The 22,285-nt window shown below is 36.0% G+C and overlaps 1 long non-coding RNA gene across 1 annotated transcript; it reads right to left on the reverse strand.

Annotated features, from left to right (window-relative positions):
• Window positions 1-6,053: 6,053 nt before the first annotated feature.
• Window positions 6,054-21,382, reverse strand: LOC135294302 (uncharacterized). The gene is made up of 4 exons (XR_010356427.1): window positions 21,143-21,382; window positions 20,389-20,447; window positions 15,714-16,072; window positions 6,054-9,718 (listed from the first exon to the last, which is right to left on the reverse strand). It is a non-coding gene; the product is annotated as an uncharacterized LOC135294302 (long non-coding RNA).
• Window positions 21,383-22,285: the final 903 nt, after the last annotated feature.

Below are 22,285 nucleotides of genomic sequence, written 5' to 3' on the forward strand. Positions count from 1 at the left end.
TGTTCACTCGATTTCTCTGGGACAAGGATTTAAACTAGAAGTATCATCACGGATCAAAAATCCATCAAGTACCAATTGAAAATGCACATTAATCATTTCCATTTGTGAGAGAAATAATTTCTGATCCATTCGTTTGGGCATTTCTGCAACATATTAAAATTAATAACAAGCAGCGTTTCAGAAAGGCAGTAAAACAGAACCGAAGAGCTTAGTCTGAATCTGATAATTTTAAGGACAACTTATTCATCCTACTCCTTGTTACATAATAACAGCATGGCTAGACAGTAATTCCTTCTCTCTTTTCCCATCTGCATGGCTGCTGTATTTACCCTGTGAAGGGCCAGACTGTTGAATACACACAGATTAGGTTAAATAGTGAGAAAATTGTTCCAGTGATTATCCAGCTTCTCAGATGTCACAATTATTCCAAAGATTCAACAGCTGCTTCATGTTTACCGGTTACAGCTACAGACTGGTCAGTGGAAAAGAAAGACTGTATCAGATTTTTTTTTTTATTGTGGTATATTGCACTTAACTAAAAAGCCAATCAGAAGCCTTAGCTAAAGTACTGAAGTGAAGAATTGAAGAAAGATCTTATTCTCAAACTTGACATTCAAATCAAGTTTTTTGGAAAAAACCTCAAACATTAATATAGGATTCAGCAATTGGGTTTGAAGCGAACCTAATTTCCAGAAATGCCCTGACTTTTTTAGCTGTTGAGTCAAAAATCAATTATTGGAAACTGGGCTGATCCAGAGAAACACAGCTGTTAATGTTATGTTGCTGTCCTGCTACTTTATTTCTCCCTGCTGCATTGGTTTCAAGTTATTTTGTGCATCTTATGACCATCCTCTAAATCTTTTTTTTTTTTAACATAATTTTGAGTATCTCTAGGTTTTGGGTCAGGCAGAATTTTACTGTGGCGGGACAAATTAAAGACAGTCTTGTTTGCCCTGAACAAGGTATATATTAGAGGCCCTTTTTAAAAAAAGCAGTGGGTAGATTGCTTCAGGGGAGGGAAATTCCCTAGAAATGGGCAGCTGAGATTTCAGCGTGACATATGCTTTAGGTACAGTTATTTCTGTACTGAGATTTTCAAGAAAGTTAAACAAAGTGCATTTCCATGCTACACTTGAGAACCAAGAGGAGGACACATACATACTGAAACTCAGTAATTCCTTCAGGCTTTCTCAGGTGGAGAGCGCTGCCTTAGCCAATGCCACTACAGACAACACAATTTACAGAGCTGCAGCCTGTCTCATTTCTGCTGCCTTTCCTGCCCTTCTCAGGGACCACAGCCCATGCAGCTGCTGCATGGTGCTTTGTGTTTTCATGCCATTTTATTGTCTGCAAGCCCCAGCCCCAGATATAGGATCATATGAAGGGAGGGTGTGGTCACTTGGCTGTATTTACTCCTGTGCTTGCACTACAGGGAGCCCTCTGGCCAAAGACAGCACTTGCAGATTGTTCTGCTCTGTGGCATGGAGTGAGTGGAATGGGGTGGGTGTGGGACCTTGCGCTGTCTTTTGAACTGATTCCACAACAGAGTTTCAATGTGATGCACTTCCTTGCTTTCCTGTCAGCATTCCAAAGCACTCATTGCTTATATACCATTTATTTTTCATATTTTGGTGTCTAAATATGAGGGATGTCGTCCAGGCTCCCAAGACAGTTATCCAACTGTACCTAATACAGGTGATGGACTCTAAGAAATCAATGTAGATAAGTGAGATAGTCTGTGATCCAATAATTTAAGCCTAAAATTCACTCCTAAAATATGGTCAGACAAATCCTATCCCACGACTCTTCCAATTTGTTGCTAAGGTTGCATATTTATAGCTTGTTACTTTTATGTCTAATTTAGGAGCTTCATTTCAAACATTATCTCAGAACAGAAATTCTTCATAGGCAAAGGCTATATGCAAAGTATATATAGGGCAGCAAGTTCTTTCCCATGCTTTTAGCCAAAAGACACTTTGTTCAGATATGATTTGGTAGGCTAGTTCCTCCTTAAGCTCACTTTAATATATCTTGAACCAGTAGAAAATATATTACTCTATCATATTTTAATTAGCACAAATAATTGTTCATTTAATTGGCAATCTCATCAGTAAAGAGCCTTTAATAAGAAGATGTAGGCAGTTTTAAGCTTGTGTGCTTTTCCACAGTAAAATTCTCAAGGGCTATTTTCAATTAAATATTCTGCTAACTATCACAAGGCTTTCTGAATCAACAGATTTTGCTTTTCCATTCCATGTAGATGTAGTCTGTGCTTTCCCCCACCATTTGAGCTCCCTGTAAAAGGTATAATAGGGGAGTAAAAGACTCAATCAAACAAGTTTAATAGATTTTGAAATTAAAGGGAACATTATGATCTTTAATAGCCTGACTCCCTAAATAACACAGGCTGAAGAAAGTCTCCCAGCAATTCCTGCATTCAACATAAAATATCTGTTTAAATTTTAGCACATCCATTGGATAATTATCTAGTTGGAATGTAAAAACTTCTTGACAGGTGAAATCTAGCACATCCCTAGAGATATTCTGTTTGGTAAATTACTCTGAAAGGTTGAACCATGTGCCAGACAGATTTCATCAGGTTTTCATACCACTTTTCATGGTAAGCGGAGATATTGAGTCACTTCCCATACTGTTGTTACTTGTAGATCACCACCAGATCACCTCTTAATCCCTTTTTGATCATATTACTTGTACTGGTCTTCCTATTTTCCATACTATAAAAATGCTTTTCAGAGAGACATAATTAATTAAATTTTTTTCTGAGACTTTTCCACTTTTTTTTTTTTAATTTTTTGTTTTTATTCTGGACATCAAAATGGGAAAGAGATAACATATGCAGAGGTGAAATTTTCTATCTGCTTCATCTTAATACTGTGCAACTTCTATTTCAGAGATAACAGTTTCTTTCTTAATTATAACAATATACTGAGAGTACTGAGAGTTTCCCCTAAGATATCTACCAGTGCAACTAAGTTCTCAGTACTGTCACCAAATTCCCCTGTCAACAGTTATTGTTCTTAGACCTATGGAGCTCTACTTACTTCTGTTTATTAACATCTTTTTCAATGGAGATCACCTCATCAATTGATCCAGACCACTATGTTAAAACAGATATGCATTAAAAAAATTTACCAGTCTAGAAAGTCTAGACAAACTGTCATTGATTATGTTGATTTTCTCCCATAAATTTGTTAGAAACATTGAGCTACTATTAAGGAAAACCCAGATCTCTCTGTCAAGATTGTATATGAGCTATGATGATACATTGGTAAACTGCTTTTATTTTTGCATGTAGCCAGTTTTCATCCAGTTTTAATGATATACTCTGATTTAGAGAAATTCTTCTTTTAACAACCGTGATATCAAAGTAAAATATCTTGGCAATATCTGCTATAATTTCTGAGGGTTTTTTCAGCATCCAATTTTTTTATATCATGGTTGTTTGGCAGAGTTAAATAAAAGTTACATAAACCCTTTTTGATTGTCATTAGCTATATCAGCATCCTTTTATTTTTATATTAATGACTTCTATATTAAACAGTCAACTGGTCTCATTGGAGCTTTGAATGTCCTGTCTTTTAATGACTGGGCACCAGATTTCTAAATAAGTGTAAGAATGACTGATTTTGAACAAAAGAGAAATCAACTGAATATTCACTACAAATATCAAGAAAGCTGTCAATAGCTTCATTATATTTGGGCAGTAAAGGACTTCAGAAAATGAATACATTAGAAAAAGTTATACTCTCTGACTTAAATTTGGAAAGAGGAAAAATAAATGCTTTTCCACAGCTTTAACAGCATAAGGTGTGTATGTGTGACCAATTTATTACAAGTATTTAGCATTTTCACAAAAAAACTCATTACTTTAACCTATTTCCAGACAAAAGTTACAAGAGTCACATTATTACAGACCAGTTTTCCTGTGTGCTTGTATAACATCAATGCCAATGTAAGTAAAAAATTATCCATTCTTCATGCATAATTTTTAATACCATTTTTTTCTTTCTATTTTTTCTTTGTGAAAACTGGTTAATTAAAAAAGCCAATGGTCATTTTTAGTCACTTCACTGGCCGTGTTAGCAGCTCTGATGGTTTGGCTGAAGACTTGTAACTGCTACATTTTCTCAAAAGGGTAGTGGATTTCATCAATTGTCTGCATTGCAAAATGTGTGTGTAGGTTTGTATTTTGGAGAGGGAAATAACATCTCAGTTCTTATGATAGCATCACTTTTCTTCAAACTAGTAATGGGAGAATTCCTTCACATCATATGGTAGAGGAATATGATACTTTTTTTCTGTTTTTGTTTATGAGTTGTAGGCAGCTACTGAGTGAAGAAATTCAAGAATGAAGAAATCGTGTAGGTCACTAAAGACTGAAACAACAAATTTTACCCAAGGCTTTAGTCTCTTTTTTTTTTTATTTAAGAAAACAGTGTTACTTGAGAAAAATATATCCTTTTAAGGCAATAAAGCAATTTCCTTCATCTTGGTAGTGATTCCTGGTTATTTTCATACAAAGTGAGAAGTTAGGTCCATTTTTACTTACAAAATGTCACAATTTTGCAATATAAAATTTAACTTAAGAAAAATTTTCCCTTTAACCTTGCATTTTTTCACCCAAAACCTTTCTCATAGTTTTGTAAAAATGTTAATTAAGAATACAGCATATGTGCCATTAGAGGTTGTTTTAAACAGGTTCAAACACAGCATAAACCCCAGACTTTTATTGTTACTTCAAATACCAAAAATAATCTGACATTCAGGGTTGTTTATATTCAGAGCTTTCAATTTCAAAGTGGTCCTTCTTTTGGCACTCACCCTTACTTAATTATTTCTTACTTGAGAATGATTCTTTCTCCAGCTGAGGCAGCAGCTGCATCATATTGATGTAATCCAAAAAAGGGAAAAAAATTAGTTATTTTTGCTTGGACAGATGACTTGAGGAGACTCTATATAGAGAATGTCACGTAAGTAACAATGTTGACTTTTTGAGGCAAACCCATCTGGCACTGCAATTACTAAGTTTCTTCCACACACTGAGCATTTTTTTTTTTATTTTGTACATTATACACTTGTGTTCCACTAATTATTCTTACTAAAAGCAGAAAAAACCCCACAAAACAAATGAAAAACTCCCATGTCGTACAGGTAAGGTATTTCATACTATCCAGTTTTCCCAGAACAGTTGTTTGACTTTTTTTCAGGAGAGATGATATATTGTGACTTAAAGGTCATGGATTTACTGCTAAAGTATGAAATTTTGACCACAAAATATACTTTGTATGCCAGGAAATTGTTTGGTAAATTACTCTATGTTTGGTTTTATTTCCCTTCTCCCCCAGCATTTCTTTATGACACCTTAGCTGTCAAGTCTGATGTCCTGCTTCCAGTGGTGACAAAAAATCAGCTGTAGTTGAAAAGCACAAAGCTCTGTAGGAGATCCTGATCATCATAGCCACTTAATTTCAAGCTTAAGCTTTTTATTCTCCTTCACATAAAATAGTTTAACAGTAAATAGTCGTGCAATCTATGTGAATATCAAGTAGGATTTTGAATCCCTGCTTCACTGTCCTTGCCTTTGCTTTCAGAAGAAGCCAAGTTCTGGATACCTACACTTTCAGCTATTGCCCTGAAAGCTATTGGAAACAAACAGTTTAACTTCCCAGCAGTACCTAATTTCCTTATCTGTAACTTTAAAATCTTGGTTATCGAGCCAATTCACTGACTCTTTTCCAAACTCTTGAGTTTCATTAACGAAAACAATCTGTTTGTCTTATATCTCTGGCTATTTATAATAATTTCAGTCATCATAATTTATAATAGCTTGCAGTAATTTAAGCTGCTGCCAATTATGTTCACTAGAGATATTTTAGCTGGAGTAACCTCATATGACTTACTGTTAAATCATATCAGTTTACTTTTTACCTTCCAGTTCTCTCTCTTATGTTGTTGTTTTTTTGGGGTTTTTTTTAGTTTTTTTTTTTTATTATTATTTTTTATTTTGTCACAAGAACATAGGTCTTACTGTGGTATTTTTGTTATGTTTATTTTTGGTAGGCAAAAATTTTATTTTACTTGATTCTTTAAGATTCTCTATATTAAATACCCATGCAGTCACTTATATTGCACATTTCTTTAATATTTTTTTGTTCTGTTTCTGAGGTAGATTAAGCTATCTCACATGATCTTAAAAAGAAAAAAATGTACACACAATTTGCTACTGAAGACAAATAAGTGTCCTGTAAATTTATTACATTTTAAATTTACTATGTTGGCTCACACTGCAGCAACAATGATCTGCTCCCTTCATCCCCACTGTGTGGAAATTTGTGACTTTTCAAAAGCAAATGGAAATGGATGATCTAGATGGTGGTACTGTACAACCACAAAGACTGTCAAAATTGGAGAAAATAAAGATGTTATAAAAAAGGCAAATATTTCCATTATCCCATTTACACACTTGCTAGTGGGTTTACACAGTCTCAGCAGCAATTTTTAATGCAATAGTTCTATCCCTCACCACACCTTTTTCCTCCTATTTGTTTCAGAATTTTCTCTTAATTCTGAATATATCCCAGTTTCTTTCCTTGCATGTGTTATTTCTTAGACTGTATCTGTTTGAAGGTCACCAGGTATAATGAAACAATCGTGTTTGCACTTTCTCTGATACTTCTTCCTAGACCAGTTTTCCAAAGGACATTTTAGGATTAGAAAAGGATCTTTTCCTCCCTATATTCTCAGGAATAACCACAGTGACTTAAATATTTTATAAGTGGAGTTCCTGCAGAGTTTAAGAAGAATGTTCTGCAAATACAACATGTGCTTTTGCATGTCCTAATGTGTGCAAAAAAAACCCCATTTCTTGGATTTTTCACAACTTCCATTATGGACTTCTTCCTTTATGATGACTGCATAGCTTAGCAGCCTCTGCACATACCATGCTTCTTCCTACACTGAGCAGCTGAGCCCTTATGTTTGGAATCATGAAAGTCTTCCCACATCCTCTTGATCTCTGTCATGGAACTAGATTGCACCTAATGTAGTTCTACTTAGTAGAAATAATATTTTAGCACCATCACCTAGAGCCAAATTCCACCACACTGTTTGTATTAATCAACTACTTACATTGCCAGCAGTCCCCAAGGTATTGCAAACTCATTGTAAAGGTGAAAGGATTGGTTCTATGTAAACTATGTACGTCTTCTATTTAGAAACAGTAACTACAAATTATTTGAATGTCTTTAATTAGTGCCCCTTGGGCACACACAGAAAAACATACATCAGGGTCACAAAGCTCCAGCAGGGAAGGAGATGCTGCCCGTGTGGTGGACCTGACCATTCAGGATCTGAAAGCTTTAACTCTGTTCCTCCTTCCACTCACCACATAACTACAGAAAGTTTTTAGCACAAGAAGCCGGGTGCTGCTTCCTTCATCCTTTGTCCAAAACCTTGCCAGCAGTTTTCTACTGATTTCCTTATTTGATACCTCTTAAAAGAGAAAAAAATATCTTTGCAGCCACTCATGGAGCCAACGTATGATGCAAAGTCCACTCATGGCATAAACATACAAGAAGATTTTAGGTAAATTATATGTAAGTTAAAAGATTATTTTATAAAAATTAATGTCTTTTCACCTTACCTGATTACTGAGACTGCCTGCTCTTTAATTGCAGGAGCTGGGTACTTCTGTCAGCCTGGCTACATACTTTGTGCTGGCACCTGCAGATTTGTTAGGTCACATCAACTACAAATGCTTTAAATCTTGAGTCTCAAGCATTTCACGATGTATTTTCATGAATTTCCAGAGACCGTACAAGGGGCATCACGCTCCCTTGGTGTGTTAGCTGGAAAGGGAATTGCATTGCAGACCAGTTGCAAACACTTCATTTTTGTGAGAAATACAGACAGCCAGCACTTGATTTCTTGAACAAAATGGAAGATACAGATAAAAAGTTAGATACATGCACAAATGTTCTGTAGCCGAGTATAAGTCATAGTTCCTTTGTGTGTAGGATGGAGAAGCACACAAACACGGAAATGGGGAAGCGGGGAAACTGGGAACAGGGAGAGTGAATAAACAGAGAGAGTGCTTTTTTCCTTCTTCCATCTAACCCCATGCCAGAAGACTCATTTCCAAGTGACTACATGGCACCATTTTGAATAACATATGTGCCTGCAAGTAGAGTAGGGCTCTGTATAAAGAATGTCCCTTCCCAGAGGAAGCCATATGAAAGCAAGAACTTAGATATGGCTGTTCCTTGGCAGATGGACCTAGTGGCACTTGCTAGAAACCACCCTTCCTCCTCAATATTACAGAGTATCCATTTTGCATGTGACACTACTAAACCTGCTGTGGAAAACTGTTAAAGTACTTCCTGAAAATAAAAAATAACTTTTCTAGAATAACCTTCCTAATAAAATAAAAAACTTGATCTTTGCACTGAGTTGGTGAGTTAAAAATGTTCCAAATTTAAAAAAAGAATACAAAGCTATGGAAAAATTATTTTAAAAGAAATCTGAAATCCTGGGAATTAGAGGAAAAACAGTGCCCACAATATAAACTTAGAACTGATACTGAAGTCTTCATAGAGCTTCCTCTTTTTTCTTCTCCCCAGTATGTTCCCTTTTAACTTCTACTTAAAAAAAAAATTCAGGTCTTTTCATAGAGGCTAAACATGTTTTAGTGCTGGTACAGGGATAAAATTAAGAACCCTCCTGACTTTCCTTTCTCTTGATCTCAGACAGAGCCAGGTTCCTCAAGCATTGGAAGGAGAATAAGGTGGGACAGGCAGTGTGACGGATGAGGTACAACTAAACGCAAGATACAAAGGAAGAAGACAAAAGCAAATAGTTCCATCAAATGACAATTTGGGGTCTGTCTTTTATATATTTCTGAAGGGTAGATCCTCATGAGAATGGAACATTTTTGCTTAGTTTTTCTATCTTTTTTTAAACAATCTATCAAGGAATTAAGAGATATCTTTGAATTTCAGGCAAATGAAACAAAATTCTTGAAATACATACAACAATCACTCCTGAGTTAATAGTGTTAACTGCTGATAAATAGTGGTATTTTAATTGTATGAATTTTTTCAGTGGAATCCAACCACCTAATTTCTCTCACTACACAGCTTCACCTGAGAAATGGGAATTTTAACCTGTAATCTCAGCAGCTGGATCCTGAGCAGCTATTAATATGATGAAATATTTTTGTTTTAGCAGATCCCTTTCATTGTCCTCGCCACTCATTTTTTGATTTTTAATAGGAATACACAAATTCTTATAAATTACAAACAAGAGTGCTTGTTTTTAGCATAGAATGACACAGAAGACCATGACAAAGCATAAAGAAAGGTGGATGAGACCTTGTTAAAACTGAAGTATAAAAAAGGCACTGAATTGCTGATTGGTTCTGTAATGGAGTGGTCTGACAGGAAAAGTTCCTCCAGGAGAGAGTCTGTGGTCAGCCAAAGGAGCAACCATTTGTTCTCCTTGGATGAATAGTACCATATTAAATGGAAGCCTCAGTGAGCTGAACCACTGTACCTCTCGGACCAAAAGTCCCTGGAGCATTCACAATAGCCATCAGGGGAACTGCAACATCTTGTGAAATCTGAAGTAGAAAATGGGAAGCTCCTAAGTTTCTTCAGAACTGTCTTTAACAGTCTCAACACATTTTTTGCCAATCAGCATCCTAGAAAAAAACAAAACCCTTTTTAACTGTTGCCTTCTGGAGAAGAATTACCATTAACAATTATTATTCTTAATAAAGAATATTTTTTGTTTGTTTGTAAAGGTTTTTATGTAAACGTATTTTTCCATTTGTGATATGATCCAGTGGAGACTTAGTTCATGTTGGTGTAGCACAGCACAACTTAACATATTTCCTTTCCAGGGTCTAAATTCACAGGTACAGGAGAATGCAAGTATGCTCCTGGTCCAGAGGGAGCCCCTGCAGGAAGACAGTTGTCTACATTCCTCTGTAGAGGCATTTGCAAAGTTATTCAGGTTTATGTGAAGACAGTGGAGAAAAGGAGGAGTGTAAACAGATGGGTGGAAATCTTAATATTTGCCATTGGATTTGAATTTGTTAGCTAGTTATTTCTGAAGTGCTAAGGACAGTGTCCTTTCTTATAAGCTTAAATATTTCCCCTAAGACTTTATACCCATGAGTGTGAACACTTAATGTTATTTTGCAAGATACAAGCCAGGTTTTTCTAATGGAGATAAAAATCTTGCTGTTGCTACTGCTTGCATAATCATTCAGTAAAGATTTTTGAAACATCTTTCTTTTGGTGTTTTATGACTGTTAGTTCATGGAAGGACTTTTTCTGTATTCTCCCATATATAAAAATCAACTTCTCACCAGAACAAAAAAGTTAAGGAAGTTCAAACTGTAGTCAAAATTCTCACTTTTTATTTAAATTCCCAACTTCACTGATGAATTTATTTTCAATATATGTATTAAAAAAAAAAGAAAAAGAAAAAAGAAATCAGCATCATACATGTATGTGGGTTTTCTGCCAAAAATAATTGGAATAGTGCTATGCTTGATCATAGCCATAAAGAGGAACTATAAGTTCTGCCTCTTTGAATCTTGAAATATCTGAACAAGCAACTATCTACTGGTCTCCTATTGAACGAGATGAAGTGCAAAAGGAACAGGAAATCTGAACATGGTCTTTATGAATATACTTCCACTCTCTCTAAATCAATTGTGATTCTGGTGTTCTTGCTTATTTTCTTAGGTTGTCAGCACAGACTGTCATTCACAAAGAAGGAGTATAATTAGTGATTTTGCTTCTAAGATTCATTCATTTTCTAGTATAGCTAGATTTTTCCTTGCCTGACACAAGGCTGTAATTTAGTCCAAAAAGCCATTTTGTTCTCCTAAGTTTTGTGGATATTCTAAATTTTATTCCTGATTTACTTCTCTTACATGTCTTACTTGACATAGCTGCTGTGCATACACTAACAAAAAATGCAGGAGACTCTGCATTGGTTCACCAGAGAAAATCTTGGATAGGAGAATCTGCATGGCTTCACAAGAGAAAATCTTGGATAGAATCCTCTAGGGAATCTTGCCAAAGTCTAAAGAAGACTCACAGAAATGAAATAATTTCTTCTCTTGCCATGGATCAGTAGTTAAGCATAAATGGATAAAAGCATTAGCTAGAAATGCAGAATTGTCTCATTTTGAATTTTTTCAACATTTGGCAACTACAGATAATCCATTCTTGTGAGATTTAGTGCATGTTTCTAACAACTAATTGAACTTGTGGGATTTTTTTTTCCAAATGCTAAAGAGAGGGCACAGTTATACAGGAAAAAAGTTGCTCCCTATTTATGGTTTTTTGGCTGGGTTAGTGTTAATTTTCCTCATAGCACCTGATATGAAGCTATGTTTTGGATTTATGCTGGAAACCATGATGGAAAGACAGAAATGGTTTAGTTACTGATGAGTAGGACTCTTAGTTACACAGAGCCAAGGCCTTTCCAGACTCCCATCCCACCCCACCAGTGAGGGGGCTGGGGGAGCACAGGGAGCTGGAAGGGGACACAACTGGGAGAGCTGATCCCAGGTGACCAAAGGGACATTCAGACCTTATGGTGTCATGTTTAGGATATAAAGCTGGGTAAAGGAAAAGGGAATGTTTGCAGTGATGACATTTGTCTCCCAAGGCACAAGTGATGGAGCTCTGCTTTCCTGAGAATGGCTGAACACCTGCCTGACCGTGGGGAAGGGTGAATGAAATGAAGTCCTTGTTTTGATTTGATTATGTGCACAGCTTTTCTTTAGCTATTAAACTGTCTTAATCTCAACCCATGAGTTTTCTTAATTTTACCCTTTTGATTCTCTCCCTGATGCCATTGCTGTTGGAGAGGGGCAGGAAATGAGCAAACAGCACTGTGGGTTATTTGCCAGACAGGAATAAACCCTGGCATAAACCATTAAGAAGCATAAAGAAAGTCTTGTCCTACAAAGTCTGGATCCTGCAGTCCAATGACTTCCATATAATTCTCCTCTCCATAAAGTGTGCGATGCATGTAGAAGGTGTTGCTAAAGGTATTAATATCTCTTCATTGTGTAAAGATACCTGGAATTTGTTTAATTTTTCCTGATCCTATGAGCAGTCAGTACTCTCTACTCTCTTTACTCTCTACTCTCTTTTCAGACGTTCAGTGTTTAAACAGTTCTGATCCTGAAAACTTCAGTAGTGCTGTGTCACAGGAGATACTGTGTAAATCTTCACACATATAATTTTAAAAAAGGTTTTATGAACTACATACATCATTTCAGAACACTAGTTTGAATTCACCACAATAAACCTTATATACAGTATGAGTCTGTATACCCACAGTCCTACAACATCCAAAATAATTGTCAATAGTAAATTTGACAATAGTCAAACCTGTATAGGCCTGGTGTCACAATTAAAATTAATAAAATGAACCTGGTACGTACTCTCACTTCTTTGATCTACACAGTTAAAAAAATCAATCTCCTGTGGCAATAAAAGATTTTTACATGACATTAAGAAGGGTTTCTCTTGGTGAATATTTCTCTGCATTCAGCAACAGTAATACTAACCAAAGAACGTAAGTAAAGAGGTGAGAGGAGGAATAGGGAAAAAGTTATTTTCACTGATATTGGTTTTTTCCTTGGCATCACATTTTCTGGTTATTATGGGTTTTGTGCAGTTGGAGATGATAACTAGACAGTGCTATTAGATTTTCTGATGAGAAATTACAAATAGAAATTTTTTAACCTAAATAATATTTCCCTCTTTCCACTAGGTCTTGACTAACATACACCACCACTAAACATTAGTAAAATCAAGGAAAATTATGAAGAATGGTAAAATTTAGCATACCTTAAGTTAAGAAAATTTGATACAAGATACCTTATTTCTTAAGAGAGGAGTAAATCCTTGTGAAGAGCAGAGTGAGGGGGTTTTTTGTATTATTTTACTGTGTCAACGTTCAAATTTTTTTTAACATTTCTTGAGAAAATGTTTTTATTTTCATACATATCACATTGTATGTGTGAAAACAGATTATGGACTTCCACACCCAGGAATTTATTTTAAAGAAAAATAAAAAAAAAATTCTTAGCCTGCTCATATTCAAAGAAGTTTTATTCTTGTGTTTTATTAAATGAGACATACCAGAATTTGAAGAGAATAAGCTGTATGCTCACCTTCATGTCCTCTTTAAGTAGTGAGTGTTTGGAACTTCAATACCAATTTTGCTCTCTGGTATCTTTCCTCACATCAGTTTCTTCAGAGTAACTGTTTTTCTCTTGCTTCATCCCATCACAACCTTTCAAGCTATGTTATCAGACCCCTATCTTTCTTCATTTGTGTTCACTTTCTGGCAATTTTCATCCAAATTAGAAAAACTGCCTCTGCTATTTTTATAATTTCTTTTTTGTTAAAAAAGATATCATTTTGATAACAAGTTGTTTTCCAGATCATAGTGGCTATACCAAACATATACTTTAAAGCACAATTTTGCTGGGTTCTAGTTCTTACATTAAAAGTGGGTTAAGGAAAGAAAACCTGAATAGGTTCCTGTCTTGGTTTTATTATTAAATTATTTTATTTAAATTGTGACAATTTTTTGCCATGATGTTTACAATATTGATGTTATTTTGTGGAATAGCAGGTACTTAGTTTTGGTTTGTTTTTTTTTTTTCTTTAATGGATGGTAAAATAAATTACGACTTGACTAATGCAAGTGACAAACTGTACCAAAATCTATTAACTGTAAGTGTGCAGGGTGGGGGCTTGTTTAATTATATTTAGTGGAGGAAGAGAGACAAATACAACAGCATTTTGTTGTATTTCTTTTTTTCTTTTTTCTTTTTTTTTTTTGGTCTAATTTCTTTTTTCCAGAGCAATTAAGATGACATTTAGTTTGTGCATGCCTTATGGTTCCTTCACAACTGAAGTGATAGAAAAGCTCTCCAGAGCACTATGGAAGACAAGGAGTTATTAACAAACTTAGCCTTTGGGAACAGACTGTCATATCTGCCCTGAAATCTAAGTTTATCCTGACCACTCTGTGAAAGGTTCCTGACCTCCTGTAAGGTTTTCATCTGAACTCTCAGATTCTAAAAAGCTGTGCTTATGTCCAAATGAAAGCAGAGTATACCAGTTTTTTTCTTTTTTTTTTTTCCTCTGTAATAAAAGCAATGAATAAATCAGGCCTGTTAGTGTTGGGGAGATTTTAGAAAGTTAAATTAGCAAGGGGAATTTATTTGAGCTGTTAGGTGCCAAATTGCCATCTGGAAAACATTACTACATTGTCTATAATGATTGAGGCACCTTGCAAATGAGGTCTTGTCTGTTCATGATGAACACTACAGCTATTGGTAAAAAATATGGGGTTGTTAGTTATGTAATGTTCTCTAATATAACTGAATGGGATCATGAACACCTTCCTCACAAACACAATGGACTTTTTTGGACAGAGTTGCATACACTGATGTGAACATTTCCTTATACTAATAGGTCATGCACAGAGTTTCAGAATTGACTTCACACAATCACAGAATTGACTAGATTGGAAAAGACCTTTGAGATCTTGAAGATCCAAGATTTGTCACAAAGGACTGCTTAAAACCATTCCTGAAATCTGCTCCCAGGAGCTTCCCACATTACCAATTTCTACCGTGCCTTGGGAAAACATTTCTGTGTCTGCTGTATGCGTGGAGCCCTCACAGCTAGGCACCAGAAAAGCCTTACAGTGCTCCCACCAGTCCCTGCCTGTGTGCAGCCTCACAGTGGGTCCTGGCAGCAGTCAAAACCCATTGGTGTAGCTCAGTTAGAAAGCACTGTTAACCATTCCTTTTGCACTAGCACAGAAGGATAGTCTCACATCTCAGCAGCCAAGGATAACCCATGAGGAATGCATCCATACATTGGACTAGGAAAATGGAAGATATTATCTAAAATAGCATCATGAAAAGCATCTCATAAATGAAAGCTTTTAAATAAAAATATCTGGCTATGGTTCTGCCATAGTAAGCAATATTTTCCATACTGTTTTAGCTGGGACATAACTGCGAAACACTACAGCAGTGAGAGCATATCCATTCAATTAATGGAAAAGCTGTTCAGCAGTTGAAAAAAAAAAAAAAACAGATTTTTGGCTATCAAACAGAACAAATAATAATAAAAATCTCTGCAGTATTTGGCAACAGATTCCTGCTTCTGAGCCAGGAGCAATACTGTCAAACTTTGTCATGTAGCGCTGCAAACACTTCAATATGTGGAGTCTTGACTGCTGGTGTCATTGCTGACCTGTTACTCCTCCTGATGACAATGTCTCCCTCTCATTTATGGAAACAAAACTGTTTTTGTGGCAACACATCAGTCCAGATTTCAAGAATGACTAAAAGTTTTGTGATAAGCCAGCAGGGAAAATTTCTGTTGATCAATTAAAGATCAGTTAAGAAACTTCTGCACAGATTTTCATGGACAATGGAAAACTTTAAGCTTTGGAAATTGCTTCCATTCATCCTAGGGACAATACCAAGGACAACTTGATTCCATTAGGACAAGTGTGGTAGTTTAACCTTGTCTGGCTGCTACCCAGATGCTATCTCACTACTTCTCCTCTCCAGAACACAGAGAGAAGATGGAAAAGTCATTGGTTAAGATAAGGACATGAACATCACTCACCAGTATTCCTTATGGGCAAAAAACCCTCAGGTCAGAGAAGATTACTTTAATTTATTGCCAATTAATAACAGAGTGAGCTCAGGGCGATATGGAATGGGCTTGTGGTCAGAATTTCTAAATGGAAATTCCTTGCTTGTCCAGAATAGGGCGTATTTCCATGGTGTACAGTCCTTTGGGAGTGAATTGCTTTAGCATGACTCCCCCATGTGTCACAGCTCTGTCCAGAAAACCTGGTTCTGTGTGGACTTCTCTCCACAGGCTGAAGATGCTGGCAGGAGCCTGATCCAGCACGGGCTTCCCATGCACTTCTGCTTCCTTCAGGACATGTCTGTTTGCAGTAGTGCCTGGCCCTCCAGGGACTGCAGATAAATCACAGATAAAACACCTGGGGGTTAACACAATGCTTATTCTTCAAAACCTTCTAGCCTATGGAACTACACCAGGCTTAGTTTGTACCATCATGTTAAACATTAACCAAGAAGAAGAACTGGAGTAACCAGCCCAGTTTACCAAGCAGTCAAGTATGACTTTGGGGTCACCGATCACCAGGGACCACCAAACAGACCCCTGAAGAACACACATGCTCCTGGGAAGGGACACATGCCAGTGACTTTGGGGAACTGATTATTAAATATGTGTTTCCTTTGGAAAAACCTATGAATATGTATGTAAAATAGAGTATTTAAACAGGAGTTTTTTCTGCACTCAGTATGCACGATGTTTTGGAGGAGTCGCTTCCACATGCATCCACTTGAATACAGAATACCTCGTTCTTAATACTACATTGGTGTTAAGGAGTTCTGTTTTACTGGGTTTTGGTAACAACACCAGACTGGCATAACCTGGAATCAGAGAAGAAAATTTTAGTTTTGTTTTACCTCCAAATTTTTTCCTCCTGAGTGATGTCTTTTCAAACACAAAGCCTGACAATTGGAAATATTTATGCTGAAAAACAATAATTGTAATTTTTTTCCCCTTATAAATAGTTTATGTTCTTTAATGGTCTGATGGCCTTCTTTAAGAAGTTTATTAATTAATCATAATGTTGTTTTAGCCCATATATAAAGACTGATGGAATTAGAATCAGGTAAATCACAATTTACCTTTTTGTCAGAGAGTGTCTTGCAGTGTCCTGCTGCAGAAAGTGAAGTAATTTATGACTGGCAGAACTTTGAATTCATAAGTGAGAATCACTCAGACAGATAGAGAAAATAAAGAGAAATTTTTGTTTCTCAACAAGAAATTTAAATTAAACAAAAGTAGAGTACAAAGCTAGGTAACGAATTATCCCTTTAGAAAATATACCAACTGGCTATGCAAAAAAATTTTTCAAAATGTTCTAAGTGAATTCAGCATACTGCAGAATTCAGCATACTTTTGCTCAAAGCATATTCCTTGTGAAGGTGGCTGGAACTGAGAAAAACATGGGTCCTGCCATAATCTCTTTTCCCAGTTGCACCTGGAGCAAAAGGCGTCTCGTGCACAAAGCACAGCAATGACTAACCCTTGACTGGAGGACATGAAGATCAGTGGTCCTTCTTTGTGATTCATGTAGGGTCTCACCCCATTAAGGGCTTAAGTGGTTAACAATATTTATCTCTTCCTTATATCAGAATCTGAAGTAACAAAATTTTTAGCCACTTTAATAATTTGTGTTTATTAGAAGAATCTAATAGGAGCTGCTCTCCTATGACAAAATGCTAAGAGTATTGGGATTGTTCAGCCTTCATGGTGACATAATTGTAGCTTTCCAGCACCTGAAGTGAGCCTACAATAAAAAAATTAGGAGAGACTATTTATAAGGGCATGTAGTGACAGGACACAGGGTACAAACTGAAATGGGTACAAACTGAAAGAGAATAGGTTTAGGTTAGATGTTAGGAAAATATTCTTTAATGTGAGCGTGGTGAGGCACTGGAAGTGATTGCTCAGAGAAGTTGTGTATGCTCCATTCTTGCAAGTGTTTAAGGCCAGGTTAGATGGGACTTTGAGAGCCTGAACCTGGTCTAGTGGAAGATCTCCCTGCCCACAGTGGGAGGTATTGGGAAAAGATGATTGAGATCCCTTCCAACCTATACCATTATGATTCTGTGATTCTATGATTCTACTATATCTATGATAATGACATTATCATTTATGCATTTTCCCTGAAGATGACTTCAGGGTTTAATTACTGCATTTTGAAAGTAGGAATGAACAAGATAAAATTCACACGTAGCAACTCCTCTAAGAGGTTAGCTACTCCCAAAACCAAGTTTCAAGTGTCCAAAAAAATGTGACGTTGTTGTGCCAAAACTGAGGACAACATGAAATCTTCCTGCACACAGTTAATATGTATTTGTCATTTAAGCTGCTGTACTAATGCTTTGCATTACTCTTGAAATGTTACTAATAATTAGTGTTATTGAAATGAAGTGTCTATTGAAGGGACATTATTGCATGCTTCTTCTTTCACATCCCTGGAACACTGCAAGAAATGAAATTAGAAATATTTCTTGGTATTCCTATAATTAAACATAAAAAATAAAATCACAGGCAGCTTTATTTCAGACATTTTCCTTATTTTGTACACTTGATTGTGAAAACATAATATTTCTTTTTCCCCCCTTGTTGTTGGTTATCTCATTTTCTCTTTTCTTCTTCATTTTTAAGTGCACCAAAGTACTTTTTCATAAATCTTCAAATAATTTAGTTCAAAACAAATAATTCAAATAATTTAGATCAAACAATTTTTTTATATAAAATCTTACTAACATCTATATGGATTGATCTCCAGTGGGAATGACATTTTTAGGTATAGCAATTTGTCTGTTTGAGCTGTCTGGGGCAGCAGCAAGCAGCCATCATCTGCATTCTTGTCAGTAAAGGGAAAGTGAGAAGAGGTGAAGATCTGGGCATTTGATTGCAAATGAGGGAAAGGAGTGTTCCCTAATAAAGGAGGAACTTTCTGCTCCCATCCCATTTGCCGTGAAAGTAGTCCTGGCACTGGAACTGGCTCTCAGCTTCAGCTACCTTGTTTTGTGGGATTATTAAATTAAATAGGGCCAGAACTCAGGTCTGTAAGCAGTGTTCTGGGGCTGTCTGTAATGATTTATTGCTAGCATTCTCTCTGCCATGATTTTAGACAGACATCAGACCACCATGGAGAGCACTCACTTAGGGTTCAGGGAGCAGTAATTGGGACAGGGATAATTCTGGAGGCACTCTGGATAAAGCCATTCTCTCTTGAATGAAAAGGTGTCTATTCTTATCACATCATGCCTTGCTGCTTTTCTCCTGGGCCAGAGGATGAACTCAGTGCATCTTTCTAAAGTGCAGAAGGCTCGTCTATAAACCACTACATTTATTCTGTTTTATTTTAGACAGAGTGGTGTAGGGAGCACTCACACAATCAAACATATGTGGATCAGAGGAGATGGTAGTGTCCAGTCTGGGAGCTGTAGTAAACAGTTAACAATAACCCAGTTTCCCAGTTGATACCTCTCATTCCAGCAGAATGACATGATCCCAAAAAGAACATCTATAGGCTAAATTTCAAGGTGTAACATTTATATTTGAAGATTTTATAGCTTTTAGAAACCAATTCATAAACTGAATATTTAAAGAGAAAATTAAGTGGTGTTTCCAAAGAGAAATTAAGTGGTTTTTTAGCACATGTATTGTAACTTTGATCCTATGATCACTATAACATCGACATTAAAGAAAGAATCAAGTAGTTTGCTTGGTCTGTTATTCAGAGATTGTCTTTAATGGTGGCCTGGTAGGCAGGCAAGCCACCTAGGGTTCTTATTAAATATTTATTTTTTAAAATTCATAAAAATGTCACTTACTACAGCTGTTTATGATTATTACTGACAGGCATGTATAATAGGAGGGGCAACACACAACTCTAAATTATTATTATTTTAATTCAATCTGTAACCTATTCAAGATGGTAATTTGCAAATATATCATTATGACTGACACTGCAGGGTCCCCAGAACAGTTGTTTTTGAACTTTGATGTGAAACCTCAATGCTTCCACTGGTATAGAATAAACCAAATCACGACAGAGAGAATTCTAGCAATAAATTATTACAGACCTGTATGCACTGAAGAATTCTTTTTTTTTTTGCTCTTTATTTTTACAGGATCTCCTGTCTGTGAGGGGTTTGCTCTCAGTAACATTATCAGGAACTCAGAAGGATAATGAAGGATTGAATACCTTTTTCCTCATATAACTTGCCTTGAGCATGTATTTGGCCTCTTTACTACAAAGAGATGGGCAGTTAAGGGACCTAAATAATGTGTGTGTGTCTAAGTATAAACATGGGGAAGGGCAAGCATATGATAGGGAACGCTTCTGAATGCCAGAAAAATGAATGATGAATTCAAAAGTCATACTAATAATCTCAGTCAAAGTTAGAGGTGCAAAACAAAAAATCATAAAGCTTTATTTTCATCAAACCTTATCATGAGCATAATTGAAGACATTTAGCTGCCTAGTATAGGGAACATTCAGTCTCCTAAAAGTAATTTGTTGTACAGATAATTGCCACTTGGCTGAACCCTTGTTTGTGGCTATTAGATAATTACTCAAGTGTACAGCTTTAGATACATAAATGTTCTGTACCTCTTGATGAAGAAGATTAGGTTAAATTCTAAATATGCATAATAAAATATTTAATTCACTTACCTTATCCTGGAGTGGTAATAATCACAGAGATATGGTTGGTTTTCCGCTTTCATTATCATCTTTTTTATGGAAGGAAAAATATATAACATTAGTCGGCTTCACTTCATAACTTTCAGAGTGGCACTTTCCTTATTCCAAGGGATAACAAGTGATACATAAAATAATAAAAGATGTGTCCAAACTAATCAAAAGATCTGAAAGAAGAGCTGTCACTGAAATAAAGTACTGATTTTTCTTTGGCAGTCACGTTAGTCCCTCAGCCCTCCTTTATTGTTACTTTTTGTGGCTTATCAATTTTATATTTTATAAAATGCTTTACCTCCAGTTAGAAATCAGCATCCCTCAAAAGCATTTTTTTCTCTCAAAGAAACTATTTCTTGGTATTGGTGTATTGCTCTCAACTAGCCCAGCCTGTTTGATGGGATTGTCATTCTTCTGTGCTACCATTCAGGTGTGACTTTTCTTTACCCTCAAACCTGGCATCTAGTGGTTGACTGAATTTCAAGGCAGATTCAAATTGTATATTATTTGGTTAGGTTTTCATTAGTACAAAGTAGTAGATATTATTTGGTTAATCATTTGATGTATAAGACTCAGTCAGGCACAGAAATCTTTGTAATACAGACATGCCTGAAAGTTTATATCGTCATGATTTGTGTTCCTGCACTTGAATTTCAATTTAGTAACTCGCGAGGTAAAGCATATTTTTAATCATGTAATCATTGAGGAAGAAGGAAGAGTAGTCAACACAAACCTATAGTGTAGGAGTGGTGTGTTCAGTCATCAGTGTCCTATTGTGCAGATGTCACTGAGCTGCTTTACAAAGTGCTCTTTATGTCCCCGGGTATCATTCTCACTAAAGACACCCTGTAAAAAAAGCTGCAGATAAAATCAGAGGGTCATAGAGGTCTGCCTTTGTTACAAGGCAAACTTCACCATAAGTGCTTTTTTGTTAGATTTTTGAACAAAACTACAAACTTTGTGGAAGCTAGGAAAACTCATTAAAATGGAAATGTAAACATTCGAACAAATTAGCATGGCTTGTCTTAGAAAAGAAAGTGATTAGCTGTATTTCTCAGCTTCAGGCTATCCATACTTTATTTGCATAGCATCACACTGGTTTAGCTTTTTGAAAAACTAAATAGTTAAGAAAACATTTCACCATTTATTTTATTGTCTTTTCCCTAATCAGTCAATGTTATGGTATGTTTCCAATCATTCAACACCCAGCAAATCATATTTATCTCATCTTACCACAAGGGTTGTACTATTTTCTTGTTCTCACGCATAGCTGGCAGTGAGCATTTTTACAAAAAGAAAACCATTTTACTAATTGGGATATTTTTGTCCAAAATACCAAATAATTTTGAAAGAAATTTCTGTGCTACATTTGAGAATGAATTCCACAGCAATGATCATAGATCAATAACATATATGTTCCTTCCTTTTCAGAATAAAATATTTTCTTCAATATAAAAAGTCTCAATGAAGACAGCGGAAATTGTCATTTGAAAAAAGAGGGAAAGGAAAATGAGGTCTGGAATGAGGAATTTGTTTAAGGTGATAACAGTCAAATAGAAGACATTCCTGAGAATTTGTAACTTTTTTGTAATTTGTAGCTTGATTGCATGTGGAGGAAGGCAGAAGTGAATGAACACGGCTTTTGCAAGAATGTCTTCCACCAGCAGACATAAAACCAGAGCTGCTGGGACTGAAATGGACACCATGATAGATTAGGAAGTAAGGTCCTCATGAGAGAACCTGTGCATCAGGAGGAATGTCCTCTTCCTCCTGTCATTTCTTCCCACTCAGCTCTTCCTGCCTGAGGAAAATGAGAAGAAAAGAAGTAGAAAAGCGAATAAAGGCTTGAGGAAGGATGACAAAGTTCCCTAAATCC

This window comes from Passer domesticus, chromosome 2 (assembly GCF_036417665.1).
Source record: "Passer domesticus isolate bPasDom1 chromosome 2, bPasDom1.hap1, whole genome shotgun sequence".
Taxonomy (NCBI): Eukaryota; Metazoa; Chordata; class Aves; order Passeriformes; family Passeridae; genus Passer; species Passer domesticus.